This window comes from Anser brachyrhynchus, assembly GCF_964034855.1.
Source record: "Anser brachyrhynchus genome assembly, chromosome: 2".
NCBI lineage: Eukaryota > Metazoa > Chordata > Aves > Anseriformes > Anatidae > Anser > Anser brachyrhynchus.
This window is the reverse complement of record NC_137695.1, coordinates 146,347,171-146,363,705: the sequence shown is the minus strand read 5'-3', so window position 1 is coordinate 146,363,705 and position 16,535 is coordinate 146,347,171. Positions and strand designations below refer to the sequence as shown.

Here is a 16,535-nt window from a genome sequence, read left to right as displayed (position 1 = left end):
CAGAAATAAGATTTTCTTGCCTCAGTGAAATACTGAGTAAGCAGGTATTCAGGGGCTGGAGAATCTCTTCCACTGGCTTCCTGTATTGTCATTAGGAAATTACTTAATATTTTATTCTTGTTCTTATATTTTTTCACCTTAAATATCTGTATATAAACAATTATAGGTTGGCTACAAGGGTTGGTAAGCCTACCAAGTTGAGACATATACAATGTTTTAAATATTTCCACCGAAGAGTGATTACTGCTAGTTGCTCTAATAATGACACAATTTTTTCCTCTCTCTCTCTCTTTTGAATTCTTTCCTCTTATTACTGCCCCATATGAATAATAATAAAACAGTAAAAGACATATTATATTATTGTCACTTGTCTCTTCATTCCTTTTGCTTACTGTGTCTCTTCTAAACTTAATTTGAAAGCTCCTTGGGACTGAGATCACAGATAAAATTAAGGCCCAGTTGGGTTAAGTGAATTTTGTATTTGTAAATGCTCTTTAACATTTATGGTAAGGTATAGAGAACAGTAAGGAAGATTTCCTTTTTCAATGTTTCTGACAGTGCTGGGCTTTTGAAGAAAGAAGTTTTGAGGAGTTTGTTGGCATGGCAAATAAAAATATTATTCATTGATAACTGATTTACTTCAAAATGTCGTAAGGCTGTACTCAAACAAATTTGTGCAGTAGACAAACATATAAACTATTATCAGCTAACAGGATGTTGAAGAAGTTTGAAAAGGTGAGGATAAGGACAAGTCTATGGGAGTCTGATGTCATGCATCCCAGGGTCCTGAAGGAACTGGGTGATATAGTTGCCAAGCCACTCTTCATCATATTTGAAAAGTTCTGGCAGTCAGGTGAAGTCCTTGATAACTGGAAAAAGGCAAACATCATTCCCATTTTTAAAAAGGGTAGAAAGGAGGACCCAGGGAACTACAGACCAGTGAGCATCACCTCTGTGCCTGGGAAGATAATGGAAAAGATGATCTTTAACTTCTAGAGGCAGTGTTAAGGCACATGCAAGAGAAATAGGTGATCCAAGACAGCCAGTATGGCTTCACCAAGGGCAAATTGTGCCTGGCCAGTGTGGTGGCCTGTGATGGAGTGACTACATCAGTTACCAAGGGAAGACTGACTGATGTCATCTACCTGGACTTCAAGGCCTTTGACATGGTCCCGCATGACATCTTAATCTCCAGATTGGAGGGTATGGACTTGATGGGTAGACCATTTGGTGGATAAGGAATTAGTCTGAAGGCTGCACCCAGAGAGTGGTGGTCAATGGCTCTATGCCCAGGTGGAGGCTGGTGACAAGTGGTGTCCCTCGGGGGTCTGTCCTGGGACTGGTATTGTTTAATATCTTTATCGACATAGACAGTGGGATTGAGTGCACCCTCAGCAAGTTTGCAGATGACACCAAGCTGAGTTGTGCAGCTAATACAACAGAAAGAAGGGATTCTATTCAAAGGGACCTGGACAAGCTAGATAAGTGGGCCTATGTGAACCTAATGAGGCTCAACAAATCTAAGTGCAAGGTGCTGTACCTCAATTAGGGCAATCTCAGACATGAGTACAGACTGGAAGAAGAACTCATTGAGAGTAACCCTACAGAGAAGGACTTGAAGATCTAGTGGAGAAAAAAGCTTGACATGAGCCAGCAGTGTGTGCTTGAGCACAGAAATCCAACTGCATCCTGGCCTGCATCAAAAGAGTCGTGATCAGCAGGTCGAGGGAGGTGATTGTCCCCCTCTACTCTACCCTCATGAGGCCCCACTTGGAGTACTGCATCCAGGTCTGCAGTCCCCAGCACAAGAAGGATGTGAACCTATTAGAACAGGTACAGAGGAGGGCCATGAAGGTGATCAGAGGGCTGGAGCCCTATGAAGAAAAGCTGAGAGAGCTGGGGCTGTTCAGTCTAAAGAAGAGAAAGCTCTCGGGGGACCTCATTGCAGCTTTTCAATACTTAAAGGGGGCTTATAAAAAGATGGAGAGCAACTTTTTGCTCAGTCTGATAATGACAGGACAAGAGGCAACAGTTTTAAACTACAAAAGGGGAGATTTAGATTAGAGGTTAGGAGGAAATTCTTCACTGTAAGGGTAGTGAGACAGTGGAACAGGTTTCCTGGAGAGGTTGTGGATGCACCATCCTTGGAGGTGTTCAAGACTAGGTTGGACAAGTACCTGGCCAACCTGATCTAGTGGGTAGCATGCTTGCCTATGGAAGGGGGATTGGAACTAGATGATCTTTAAGGACCCTTCCAACCTGAGCCATTCTATGATTCTATGACTAAATGTGTTGACTGATCAAACACTGGCAGGGGTACTGAGCAAGATTCTAATGTTCAAATAATTTATTAAAGTCTATCTTTCAAAGATTAAAAACTATAAAAAATTAGAGTGTTGAGAAGTTATTTTTGTTATTATTCTTGAACCTGTTTGTGTAAACACTTTTAGATTAACAACAAACTCTTTTGTTGTATTACACTACCAGGAAAAGAATATATTACTATTTCTGCTTTGAGGGGATTTAATGTAATTTTAAGAGAATCTGAATTGAATTATTGTGCTTATTAAACAGTTCAGAGACCTTCCAGTAAGTCACACAAAAAAGTATGATTTAAATGTTTGAAGACTCTCATCCCCCATTTCTTTTGTATTTGTGTGGGACAGATCGAAGGAAAAAACATGTCCATGGGTTAGCAGTCAGAAGAGCTGGGTGCCAGGCCAGGTCAGGGCACACATGTTGTAGGAACATCTATAATGGACTTGAGTATTGAGCTGCTATTTTCAAAGTTCTGTTTATACCAATGGAAAGATGCCTCTGGTGAGTGACGAGTCTGTTCAGAGCCTACCATTTTATATCCACAAAATTAGGATTGTTTCTCCCAATGTTTATCATTTTTACATTTATAAATGCATTTATCATGTATTTACCTACATTGGATTCCATCTGCCATTTAATCATTTAAGCTCCCACTCATTCTTTGTAGCCATCCTTCACCTTTATTTCCCCAAATAATTAAGGTACTTCCTCAGGAAATTCTAACGGCAGACTAGACTCAATCCCTTCCTCTGTCTAAGTGTCATCTGTAGAAAGAGATAGGTGATTCTGCCCTAGAAAACAAACAAACAGGCAACAACATTAACAACAAAATGAAACAAACACACACAAATAAAATAAGTTCAAAATAAAGAAATGTGAAAGAAAGCTCACCATCTTTCTCATGGAGGCTCTACCCTTTCTATGGCTTTCTACTCCCATGGATGGCTATGATCCAACAACTCCTTCTCCCCCCTCACCTGTTACAATCAAATTCATGATTCAGACTGAAGGGGATTCCCACGAAGCTTGTTTTCTCTCCTGCTCCAGCTCCTGCTCCAAATGCCTGTCTGTGTATCTCAGCCTCATGGATGTCAGCCTCCGTCAGGCTAGGGGAAGTCCTGCATGCTGAGAGTGGCTCTCTGGCAACAGGAAGGAAATGCAGTAGAGCACTGAAGTGATTCATACCCTACAGGTCTGTAACCACAGGTCTGGTGGCTTTTGTGCTACCAAATGTTCCTGGCATCTACACCCTCCTAACAGAGGTACCACAGCTCCTAGGCAGGTAAACCCAGCCATTCATTCTTTCTCTAGATGACCTCTTTACCTAGACAACCTCCTGATTTTTTTCCTGTGCTCTTCAGCAACAAGGAGGATGATGGGTGCTTCAGAGGCAGTGAGTTTTTGATATTTGCTGCTTGGCTGGAAAGGGGAGATGATGTGGACTCCATAGATCCCAACTTTCTCTCTCTGTATGCTCTGCAAAAAAACCAAGGGAGAAGCTGTCTCACTCCAGGCTTGCATCTGGGGCTACATCACCCAGATGTCTTACATCCGCAAGGACTGACTGTGTCAGGGTGCTGCTGAGGTGAGCTTGGTCCCAGGAAGGGACTCTGATTTCTCTTTTGCAGCCAGTCTCAACATTTTTCACAGAATCTGTAGTCCATCTACTTAGAAGAGGTGATTAAGAAATAATGCCACCAGCATCCTTCCCCTATTAGCTGACTTCTCTTGCAAAAACTCCCACAGAAAGGTCCTGGACCAGCACAGGAAGCAATTTCTAGGGAAGGCGTATGGAGTAACAGAGATTAAAGGATCTGACTAACAACTTGCAGTCCATTGCAGTTGCCAGGCTTGGCATCTGGAATAGGCCAAATGCTAGAGGTGTTTACTCACAAATAGGCAATTCTGGTACTTGGTCATGACCCTATTCAGGCTTAGAGTCGATTTTAAAGCAGCTGAGGTCATTCTTAAGCTGCTCTACTGCTAATGGCAGAGGCTGGTAGTTATGTGAATAAGCTAAACATGAGAAAAGTTTCATCATTGTCTTCTTTAGGTATTCTCAATATTGAGTCTCTGCCAACCTATCAAATTATGTTTGTTGTTTTCTTTGGTTGTTTGGTTGTTCTTTTTCCTGCCGTAGTAGTAGGTGGTTTTTTTTTTGTCTGGTTGTTTTTTTGTTTGTTTGTTTTTTTAATATATATATATCAATTATCTGTTTTTGAATATTTTTACCTTGTCTGGAATTGCTGCCTTTGGCATCAAATACCACCCCACCTCAGGTTTCTGATCTTTATAGATCTTAAAACACTCAGTAAAGAAGTCCAGGTGTTTAGGAAGGAGGTCCATGTGCTAAGCAGATCGGATGATGAGGGAACTTGGCATGAAGAGAAACACTCATTACTAGACTAAAGCAAGCTCAGATCTTGACAACTCAGGTAATAAAAATGAAATCCTCAGTGGCTTTAGGTACATCTGAAAAGGAGGTTTGATGATGGAGGCTTGAAACAGAGGGTTACATTTTGCACTCACTCAGCAGACCACGATGATTTTAGATGCTTCATGTCTTGTCTAAATGAAAAAGTTTTGTCAGTAAAAACACAGGCATTGACATAACTCTGAGAAAGAAAAAACTTTTCAGGTTTGAGAATTCCTAGATGTCATATATGTTTCTTAGAAAGACTCTTGTCAGATGGTATTGCAGCTGCAGGGCCTTTCTGCTAACAGAGGTGCAGGTGTAATCATAGTGGAAATAATTTACTAGTATAGGAAAGATAGACTTCTTTTATGACTTTAACTCCTCTAAACTCTGCCTCGCTTGCTTGCTTCTATCATGAATATAATAGTTCTCTAACACTGCCTGTTTTGAAAACAATGTCTGATAGTAATAGGCCTTCTTTTGATATGGTAGTAGGGACCATATGGTTCTATATGGATCACCAGAAATGCTACTGCTCTGCAGAAACAAGGACATTTTCCATATGCATTACATAAATGTCAAATAAGAAAGAATAAATGACTGAAAGGCTGCCATTTCTTTTTCAGCTGGCATTAATTGAAGATCATCTTAGAGAAGGATTTCTTAACCATGAGAAGTTCATTTGCTTATCAGATACACACAGAATCACAGAATGACAGAGTCACAGAATGGTTTGTGTTGGAAGGGTCCTTAAAGATCATTTAATTCTGAGTCCCCTGCCATAGGCAGGGGCACCTCCCACTAGACCATTTTGCCCAAAGCCCCATCAAACTTTGCCTTGAACACTTCCAAGGATGGGGCATCCACAACTTTGCTGGGCAGTCTAGCCGTTGTGAAGTTATGTGTAAATGGTTCAGCCATTCACAGCTGCATGTGAAATTAGTTGCTGATTTTACACATTTTTCCATTTGTTCACAGCACACTGACCAAGTGATCTTTGCATAGCACTTCAGGGATGGCCTTTGCTACTATATGTGGTCTTTCCATTTTACCCTCCTGGTAAAATGTGGCACGTTTTACTTCTTCCTACCTATATCAGTAGTAAACAGAAACTTCTCTCTCTTTCCCCACTTCTCTCCCTCTCTCTCAGTATTTCTCACTTTTGGCTATAACATGTGTTGTGATACTTTAAAAAATGTGTCTGAAAAAAAAGTTACAACACTCATTAGTCAAGGGCATTTTACAGCAGTAATGGCAACAACTGAGAATTATAATGTAAAATCTGTGGTTATTCACTTTCTCAAATTCTGCAGACTCTCCTAATTTACCACCAGTTTTTTTTTGCTCATCAACATCTTTGAAAGTTGAACTTTGAAAGTTATAGCAGCTTATCAACATTTATCTCTATTTGGACAAGAAAGGAGCACTTGAGTATCACTTATTCTACTGTATAAGAAATTTTGCAAGGTATTTAAAGACATTTTGTTAAAGGTAAGTATGGATTTTGGAAAACCTTGTCAATATATGTAGACCTTACAAAGTGTGGTATTGATATTATTTGGGAAGTAAATAAATAAATAAATAAATTGTTAATTTCTTGTCTTTTGTGTTTGCATTAGTTCTGGTTAGAATGGAGTTAATTTTCTTCACAGCAGCCTGTACAGTGATTTGTTTTAGATTTGTGACAAAGTGGTGCTGATAACACGTCAATGTTTTAGCTACTTCTGAACAGAGCTTACACAGAGCCAAGAATTTCTCTGTTTTTTACTCTGCCACCTGCAGTGAGTAATCTGGGGGTGGGCAAAAGATTGGGAGGGACACAGCCAGGACAGCTGACCCAAATTGGTCAAAGAGATATTCCACATCATATAACATCATGCTCAGCAATAAAACTGGGGGAGTTTTTCCAAAGTGTCTGTTGCTCAGAGTCTAGCTGGTCTTCAGTCTGCTGGTAGTGAGTAATTGCCTTTACATCATTTTTTTTCCCTTTTCTTCACTTATTAAACAATCTTTATATCAATTCACAAATTCTTCTCAATTCTTCTCACTTTTGCTCTTCTTTCCCCCATCCTGCTGGGAGGAGCAAGCAACTGTCTGGGTGCTTAGCTGTCATCTGGGGTGACAATGACTCAGTATAAATACTAGAAATTTTCATTACCATAGATCCTCCATTTCAACTCTGAGGTGAATAATACTTAGATTATTTTCATATTTTCAAGCACTGTAAAAATGTGCCTATCTGACTTACCAGAGTCCCCAGCATAAAGTATGTCTGGCATGTAGGTCTTTATTTTGTTTCATTGCAGATGAACCATACAGGACAAATACATGGAGCTCGATTCCACAAAGACCACCTCTTTGATATCGTTTTCTGCATCATTCACGGAGTTGGTGGTGTTCTCTTGCAGAGAAGTTTAAATGTGATTCCTTTATCTCTCTAAGCTAAAGGAATACTTGCCAATTATTGTACCACATAGTCACATAAAGGGGAAAAGGACAGGTTAAAAAATGTCCTTTCCACTTTCTCTGTGTGCTCTCAGAGTCCTGTCCACAGGATCTCTCCTGTATTGCCAGTGAAGGGAGTTTTTGTGCCTAAAAATCTGTTTTGAGAAGGAACTGAGCATCCGTGAAGGATAGAAAGATGGATGTAAAAGATATAGACACAGTGATGACAATTATTAGTCCAAACCAATTCACTCTATCCTATGTAGGACACACAGAAATCAATGATAAAATTTGTGTATAACACACAAACTGCTGTACTATATCTACTATAGATAACTTATATAGAGTAAGAGTTCTTTCTTGGGGGGAAAAAAAAGAAACAGAATGGGTTTTACTTCACATTATGTAGAAAACTAGTCAGTTATATTATTTTCATAACTGGTCATTTCTATGGTCTTTCTTATACAAAAAACTATAGTAGATGTTCTAGTGATATCTTCAGGAATACAGTTTTATTGAAGCTCTCTTGTTATATTCATGCCTTTGGCTTTCTCAAGTAATTTTTCCCAAAGGACTACATTCCTTCCACCAATGGTTCTTTGTTCTACCTTCTGAATGACAGAGGCTGCATGTGGATTAAAAGAACTAATATATCAAATTATGTAGTTGGGAAAGAGAGATTCTGGCTTAAAACTGAATTTCATCTCTCATGTTTTGGTCTGTGCTCCATCTCCAACCATAACTCATTGCCTCTCTGCTCCACAGCACACAGGGTGTTCCAGACAGTGATGGGGTAATGAGATACACACAGGGCCTGCAGTTCTCAAAATGCAACTCTAGGAAGCAAAATGGTCCCACAGCTCTAATGAAGGTAGGGCATAAGGCCAGTCTGGTAGACAATTCATTTTGTTTTCCAAATTATGCCTGGTCATAAGAACTCTTGAAAATCTTAGAAAGTGGACTGGAATCTCAAAAAAGATTTATTATTTCACTAAAGTTTCAAATGGAGCCAATAATCTATTGGCACTTAAAATCAGAAACAGCAATCAGGAAAGCGCTGAATTCACTAGAAATACAGTTTTTTGCTGGGGTATGAATGAATGACTTTAACAAGTTCTCTTGAAGTTTCTAGCTGAAAAGAAGGCTGCTCTCTGTTTAATTCCCAAGTCATGTTTTTTGTGTGTGTGCTTAGACAAAGCTAGTTGGTGCATCAGTGACCAGGTCTGCCAACATACTTTAGCCCTGACCTGTAAAGTAAATTATACTTTATATTTATTTAGTCACTGCATTTGGTCTCCTCTGAATTATAAAACTACCACTTGGGCAAAATGGTATGAGATTGTGCTGTGAATTTAGTCCATAAATTCACACCAGTATTTGTTTTTATCAGTATTAGATCAGTCCTGGCAGTTTTTAAAATCTAATCCCTGTGACAGGGTAATTGTTTTTATTTCCACTGAAAATGACTTAGAAAATTTTCATTAAGAGATGGGCCTGAAACAAAATGCAGATTCCGAACAGCTCTGTGCACTTTCTTGCCATATAGCAACTGAAAAAAAAAGTTTTTGTTTTATTTAAACAGTCAAATTTAAAGTGACCTCCAAAAGAGATAAATGATTTCTGCAGAGTTCCTTTCACAGTTTATTTAAGAAGAATGAAAAATTATTTCTTCTGGAGTATTTTTAGCAGGTTTTGTACAGTCTATTTTTTTCTAATACTTTATGGATAAATGAAGACAGTATGCCATGCAGTGAATGTAATTATATGTGAAGGAAAAGTATATATTTAATTGTGGCTAAAATATCAAGCTTTTCCATTTGTTAACACATACAATTAAACAGCTAGAATAGAAGATGACTTTGGTGAGGACTTACCATTCTGCTTTTCCAATTAAAATAAGAAGTAGTCTGTAATTACACCTGAAATCCCTAATGGATCTTCTAGAAAATCATCAAAAAGTAAACAAAGTCTTAGAGCTCTGCTTGCTCATATTTTCATTGTGTACAGAGAATGTGAATCAAGTGAAAAAACAGAAATATTTCTGAGAGTCTGGAAGGGTAAGGATTCACAGGTCAGAGCAGCAGGTTCAGGACCAGCCTTCAGGATTTACATAGCGACCAGATTTGTTGTGCAGGATAGGAAAGGGAGATGTTGATCCCTCAATAATAAGGCCCAGTAAAGCCGTGTTCAGTAAGTCTCATAGATCTAAGGATGCCATTATTAGTACTTAGAAAAGCTGACTGGATACATCTTTCTTTAACATTTAAGGACCTCAGGGGTCTGAGTCACCTTTCTTTGGCAGTCTGTGACTATTCCCTTGCCTGTAATACATCATGTACTAGTCTTCAGAAGAGAACCTGCAACGTCTGCTGAGCCACTGAGCTCGTGTATCTTTTGAATGCTGAAAGTTTTTCTCTGGTTTCCAACAGAATAATCTCATATTTTCAGTTACCTCTTTCTTGTTGGCATTAGGAGCCTCTGAGGTATACAACAAAACCATGGAATGGCTTCAACAGCACAGGCCTCATTCTTCTCTTACTGGCAGTCACTCACACATTCCCTGCGGTCATAGCCTTGAGTAGGAGAGCAGGCTTTTTAGATGTGAACATGGTGCATGGATAGTTGCATTACAACCCAAGATACTCTTGAGAATTTAATTTTAAGCCTAGATTAGCCAAGACATATACAGTGAAAATTAAAATCCAAGCTGATACTCTTGTCATAAATTAGAGTAGGAAGATTATATATATAAAAGATTTTAAGTGTATATATTTCCCTTCTTCCCAGAATGTAGATGCCAAAATGTAATCCAAGATTTTCACCACTAATTGAGTTTCTGTTCTTTGTCTGCTGAGGTTAGAATCATAAAATGTCTTAGAGAGGCTGTCTGGAGTTTTGGTTTTTCCTTCTTCAGGGACAGAATTATTTGTATAAAAATCTGTTAATTAGATATGAGATTTTATTAGTGACAATCCTATGACCATTTGAAAAATGTTCTTTGCAATGGAGTTTATATTCAGATTTGTTTTCTCAAATGACAGATATTTCTCTTGTTTTGTCTGACACTGGATTGAAATGATGAGATTTTTAATTCCATGGATGAGTATGTTTTCATAGCCGATTTGCACAAAATCTCAGCAGCATTCAACAGGTAGATGATGTATAGCACTAAGTTAGAGCTCACAAGACTTGGTCTCCATCACAGTTTCCTGAAGACTGCTGGTAAACCATTTTAATATTCTTGTACTTCAACTTTCCTGTTTGTAAAATGAAGACTTATATTCCCCTTCTCATTGAATTGATTTGATATCTACCAGTTTGATATCTGCCAGTTTTTACCAAACAAAGATGGAGAACATTTATTTTTCAAGACATCATTTGACATGTATATTTCAATCCCTTGTGATACATTGAGATTCTGTTGATATTAATCTAGTTCAATAAATCACATATTAAAAATAAATAAGAATACATTTAGAATTTTCTCTTTTCAAACCCTAATCTTATCCCCAGTAAGAATCTCATCAATCAAGTGACTAGTAAGAGTTTGAAATTTATCCTGGGATGCTGTTTCTTATGAATGTAACAAGAGTATGCACAATGAAATATATATCCAGGGCCTCCCATAATGTTATACTCTTTAGAGTAAATATGTGTTTATTATCTGTGTTGAATAATTAAATTATTATCATTATTTCCATTGCAGGGAAAATGTGGAAGATTCATTTTACAGAACTTTCTCTAGATTGGCTAGTGTTCAGATAAAGGCAGTTTTCCTGTCTCTGACACTAAAACCATGTATTTGTTGCTTTTCTTTTTTTTTGTTTTTTTGTCTTTTCTTTTTTTTGTTGTATTTGTTGCTTTTCTCTCTAAGAAATGAGAGATCAGGGGTCCACTTTGATTACAACATGTACTGTAAAGACATTTTACCAGTGAGTTGGGATACTAAGAGAAAAATCTCATAAAAAGATTGCTCTCTTGCTATTCAGCAGTGAAGAATAGGGTTTTTTCTTGCCTTTAGTATAAGCTGCCCATCATTTTTTTCTCTGAGCTTGGCAAAAGCAGGTTCATTTATCACTTTGACTCTTCTGGCTTTTGAGTCAGCAAAGTGGAGTTTGAACACCTCTTACATCTTTTTCCCCTGCTTACTTTTGAAAGACAGCCATGAGTACTATACTGAGCACAAATAAAGACAGACTTTCTCCTGAAGAGCTTTGCAGGTAAACACTTGAAAGACTAGACGTTCTAGGAAATCCAGATGTTTGGAAGGACATGAATGAAGAAAGGGTGATGTCTTGGCTGAAGCTAGGCATGAATGTTTTAACCAAAATATGCTACTAAATTTAGCCTGGGTGGCTCAACAACTTTCCCTTTGTTACCTGAAGATTTCCCACTATTATGTTGTAGGGACTCATTTGTCTCATAAAAGGGGGCACATGAGCAACTCGGGAGACCAACAATTCCACTTGTTCACAGAATGAGCTTCAAAATACTGGAATACCTGTCCCTTACCTCTAACTAGAAAGGGAATCATTTTCTCTAGTGTGAGAATAACCTCTATTTCCTTTCATTTTTTAATCCCTCCTTAAACACTCTCAAGTTAGTGACAACTTTACTGAGAATCTCTTTGAGTTAGTCTGCACCCAAATCCTCTTTGGAAAGTCCAGTATTGCCAGCATGTAGTTACTACTTTCAGGCAAATTCCTGTATTTCCAAATCTGTCAGACTGTACCACTCTTTGGTTGCTCTTAAAATGAAACATCATTTGATTTTTCTTATGTTTTCTGTCAAAATTCCCATTGCTTGTCAAGAGGAATGTCCTGGCTTATAATAATGCCAGGATGTGGACACAGCTCTGAATTTGAACTGTCTTCGTGTCTTGATGTTAATCTCATGAAGTCTATGCATAACATTTTTGCATTTGTGCAATATTATGGAGGTTCTGGAAGTCTAATTCACCCCTTCGTCACTATAATTTTGTACTGGTGGAATCTCAGTGTAATTCTGTGACTTTAGCATAGGTAATTTTGAGGATGTAGCTTGGGCAGTCAGGTCTCCACTTGAAATGGATGTACTTGGGAGTTATATAATCACAGTTAGAAAAGAATACACTCAACATTTGGATTACAGCAAATAGGATAAAAAATAAATATACTTTTTCAAATTTTGGCAGTGTCTCCACATTATCAGTCAAGTGCAGATAAAATTTGAATCCCTGACTTTCTTGAAGTGATTTTTATTCCCCCTTTTTTTTTTAATCAATTAACAGAGACTTAGGGAAGAACTTTTAGTGATGAAAAATATATCCAAAACAAAGGAGTAACTAACTGTACATAACTCCAAAAACACTTCTTAGGGTTGTGTTATGGAGTGAAAAACTCTTACGTACAGAGGTCTCAAAGGAACTGCCATTCATTAATGTTTTAAACAGATGCTTCACTGAGCAACATATTTAATTAAATCCACAACAATTGTGCTTAAACACAACAGATTTTTACCAGAGCAAGCATAAAGTTGAATCATGGCTACAATTAACCAGGCTTGTTTGTACGGTGTGTTTTATCAAACAGGTAGGGTGGCTTTTCAAAGACATTAAGTTAATTGCTGATCATCGTTAAAAACCCCAAAACAAAGGTGAAGATCATAGTGTGCATGCAACAACTACATGGAATCCGTAGTTTGCTACTCTTTCTACATGTTCTGGTGTTATTTCCATACAAGGGACTTAATGGGAGAAGACTGAGCTTTTCTAAGTGTTGGTGATATACGTAAAATGATGTTTACATACATTGGTGACATATGTAAAATGACTTATGTATTTATAATATTTTTATATATATATTTATATAGTGCTTTGCAAAGACCATAGACAAGTGTATGGTGTGACTGTTTATGTTATAAACAAGCAAGTAGGAACCGCTTTCTCTTGGTTTCAATATATAACCCATATGAATGCTAAAAAGATCATTGACTACACACACGACCCAAAGCCACGAGCCCTAATTACAGTGAATATTATACAGGTGTAGTCAGGATTAGAGTACAGAATGACACCTTCACTTTCCTCAGTGCTCTGCCACAGGAACCTCATCAGGTTCAGAGAAATTGCTCCAGATTAATGTAGGAATTTCACTGGTTTTGTATCTGGGTTAGTCTACTGACCTCAGTGGAGTCTCTCTGGTGTGAATAGTATTTGAGTAATGTTAAGACCTCTGTGGAAAGATTCCTTTGAAGATACTTTGTAAAACTCTGCCCACTCTCTTATATTCCTTTGTCTTTTTAATAAAGTGCCTTGGAAGAAGCTATCTTTTTTCTCCTCAAAAAGCACAAGACTTTAACCTGTTCTATAATGCAGAAAATTTTAACACTGTATAAGTGGAGATTCTGTGCAAAGTTGGGATTTTTGTTGTAGCATTGTGATATACAGCACTCTACAAACCACATGAACCATTACAAGCACAGCAAGATTTATTTATTGCAAGAAAGTTTGAAACACCCATTACTGGTGGATTTCAAGATGCAATAGTACAGAGTACTAGATAATATCATCCTGTGTTTTCCTGTGAAATGTTGGGCTTAATGATCTTTCGAAATGCCTTCCAACCTGGACAGTTCTATGATTCTAGGATTCTATGAAAACATTGCAACATTTATTCTTCTATGTGCTCACCATTTCTTATGCATTTGTGGTGTAAAATTCACTGCAATGCACAGTTGTGTTTTTGAGGAAATCTTAATTTATGCCAACACTTATATAAATTACAAATATCTAGTATTAAGGGCTCTAAATAAAGATTCTGGAGACTCAGTTGCTGCTCTGTCACAGACTGTGTCAGCAGAGGAATTTTTCCAGTGTCTTCTAACCCATCTCTTCCTCTGCATAATTTATCTGGTACGTTTGGTGAAAGAATTTTTTTGTGTGTTATGCAAACAGGACGTTTTCATTTGGATGACTAAATAACATTGCAATACAAATGATAAAATTACCATTTTCTATTTCACTAAGAGCACTGTAGGCACTATTTCATGTATTCAATATTCAAAAAAAAAAGCACTACTTTTTCTTAGTGTGATAGAAATATGTCAATATACTACTGTATTTCTGATAAAGGAGACTTTTGTCAAAGCATTCATTGCCACACAGTCTGATAAAGCTGCACATGGAACAAAAAATCTTATGGTTACCTTACGTATTTATTTATTTAAGCACCAAAGAAAACCAGTTCTTCTCCATTCCAAGGCAACAGTCTATCAAATTTTACCACAAAATAATTGCATTGTCTGGTAAAATAATCGAGCCTTTGCCCATGACAAAAATCTTTGTTCTTTTGGGAACTTGTGGAAAAATTTTGCCCTGGGTGAAATTCTCAGTTTTGCTTAATCATTTGTTGTTTTTGATATTATCTGCTTTTATAAGAAAAATTCAGAATTAAATTGGTAGTAGTTTCACAGTATCCATAGCTTAATAAATGTCTGAAATATAGAACATTTCAATAACTTGTGCTCTAAACAATAAATAAACTAAGATTTATTTTTTTATATTTTCAAACTGTGTTCAAAGGTCTAGAGAGAAAGACAAGGATGCTATTTTGCTGTTTTGACAGATTTTCTTTTGATTTTTTTTAGGTTATTATTATAAAATAACACACATTCTGAAGGAAAGTTAAAATGAACTATCTTTGAACATGCAGAAACAGGGGACCTATTTCTTCTTTCATCTTTCCATCATTTGCCTTCTCTGTGAAGCAACATTGGAGTTAAAAAGGAAAATAATGAAAGGTGTGAAGACTGCCAAGAGAGTTGCCATGGTTTTAAAAGCAGTTGTAACCAACAAAGCCAAAAAAAAAAAAAATCAACACAGGAACAATACTAAGGAGTCTAATGAATGGTCAATAATATTGTATGGTATAAAGTCAGTATTCCAACCCACTGAAAAATACAGGGCCCAGTCCTTGTTTCCTTCAGATTCAGTGGCAAAAATCCCATTTACTTCAATAACACAGGACTGGAACTTCTACTTGGAATGGGTTTATCATAATTATTTTATTTGGCTGAAGTTCTTGTTTTCATATTTCCCTTTATGAGGAATTAAAATGACTTTTCAACTATAGACACAGTATAATATAGCAGCAGTATTGTTGTTAATGGTAGGAGGTGTCAAAGAATTCAGTCTACAAATAATTACTCTTTTCTACCTGCAATTATTACATTTAATTTTGTGAAGCAACACTGTTTTCATGTTCCTCTGTGTTCCACAGTACTGTACTAGGTGACTGTGCATATAACTGAAGGTCTCAGGTATTTAAGTTTATCCAGTAAATTGTATTACTGAGTAAGCTTAGAGGCCAGAGTACAGCACAGCAAGAAAAACAAAAGATTTACCAAAGAACACCTCAGGAAGAGAAAGATATCACAGATAGAAAAGGTTAACATTACAACCTGTCTTGTGATTAGGACTCTAGGTATTACTAAAATTGTATTAATAATTAATAATATAAAATATTAAAATCTCCTGGACACTGGAAATACTTAAAATAAAATAATGAAAAGACTGAGGCACCCAAAGTAGTTGCTTTTCTGAACCTGTTGCCACCTGAACCAGTTGCCATAGAGAATATTATTATTATAACTATTAAAGTTATCAATGTTATTTGCTATTTATATTGATCTTCTATATCGTCTATAAACAATTTTTCCCACCTTTTTTCAGCTGAGTACCTCCCTGAATGAGTTGATTTGTTTTAAAGAAATTAACATTTCACATGGCAATAGCAACAGTGACTACAAGTATGGCAAATCACACACTGCTTCCTACATTAAATCCAAATGTGATCTTTGATAGACATAGCTATTTGGAATAAAACTTCATTCTAATGCCAAGTATTTGCTGACCTGGTAATGAAAGGGTCAATTGAATTTATTGGATTTAATTTTTTACTAGGAAAGCAATTTTGAAAATTTTTAGTTTTAGTAAAAAATTGTGAATAACCACTCTGGTTATACATATTGAAGGATCATATTTTTAGAAATACAGAGATAATTCAAAACATCTGGGCTCTGAAGCATGCCTTTGTACACAACCTTTTCAAAATAAGTTCCATCGGTTCCATGGTATTTACGCTGCACTTTCCTGCAAACCACAACAGGCTGAGGTGAGTAACTGAGGTGACTACATGACAGGGTTGCTGTAGGCATTTGCATCCCTTGGATGACTGAGGTGACCAGGGATCGTCAGAGAGAGAAAGGACTCCTGCTAACTTGGGCAAGCCAGATGACTCAAGTGGCTGCAAGACCTGCATGACCTGGATGCCATGAGTCACTAGGGTGACTGCAGTGACCCAGATACCCCATCTAC

At 37.2% G+C, this 16,535-nt stretch overlaps 1 long non-coding RNA gene across 1 annotated transcript; it reads left to right on the top strand.

Moving 5' to 3' along the window:
- The first annotated feature begins 6,538 nt into the window (after nucleotides 1-6,538).
- Nucleotides 6,539-15,163, top strand: LOC308191011. The gene is made up of 3 exons (XR_013947650.1): nucleotides 6,539-6,689; nucleotides 7,946-8,051; nucleotides 14,807-15,163. It is a non-coding gene; the product is annotated as an uncharacterized lncRNA (long non-coding RNA).
- Nucleotides 15,164-16,535: the final 1,372 nt, after the last annotated feature.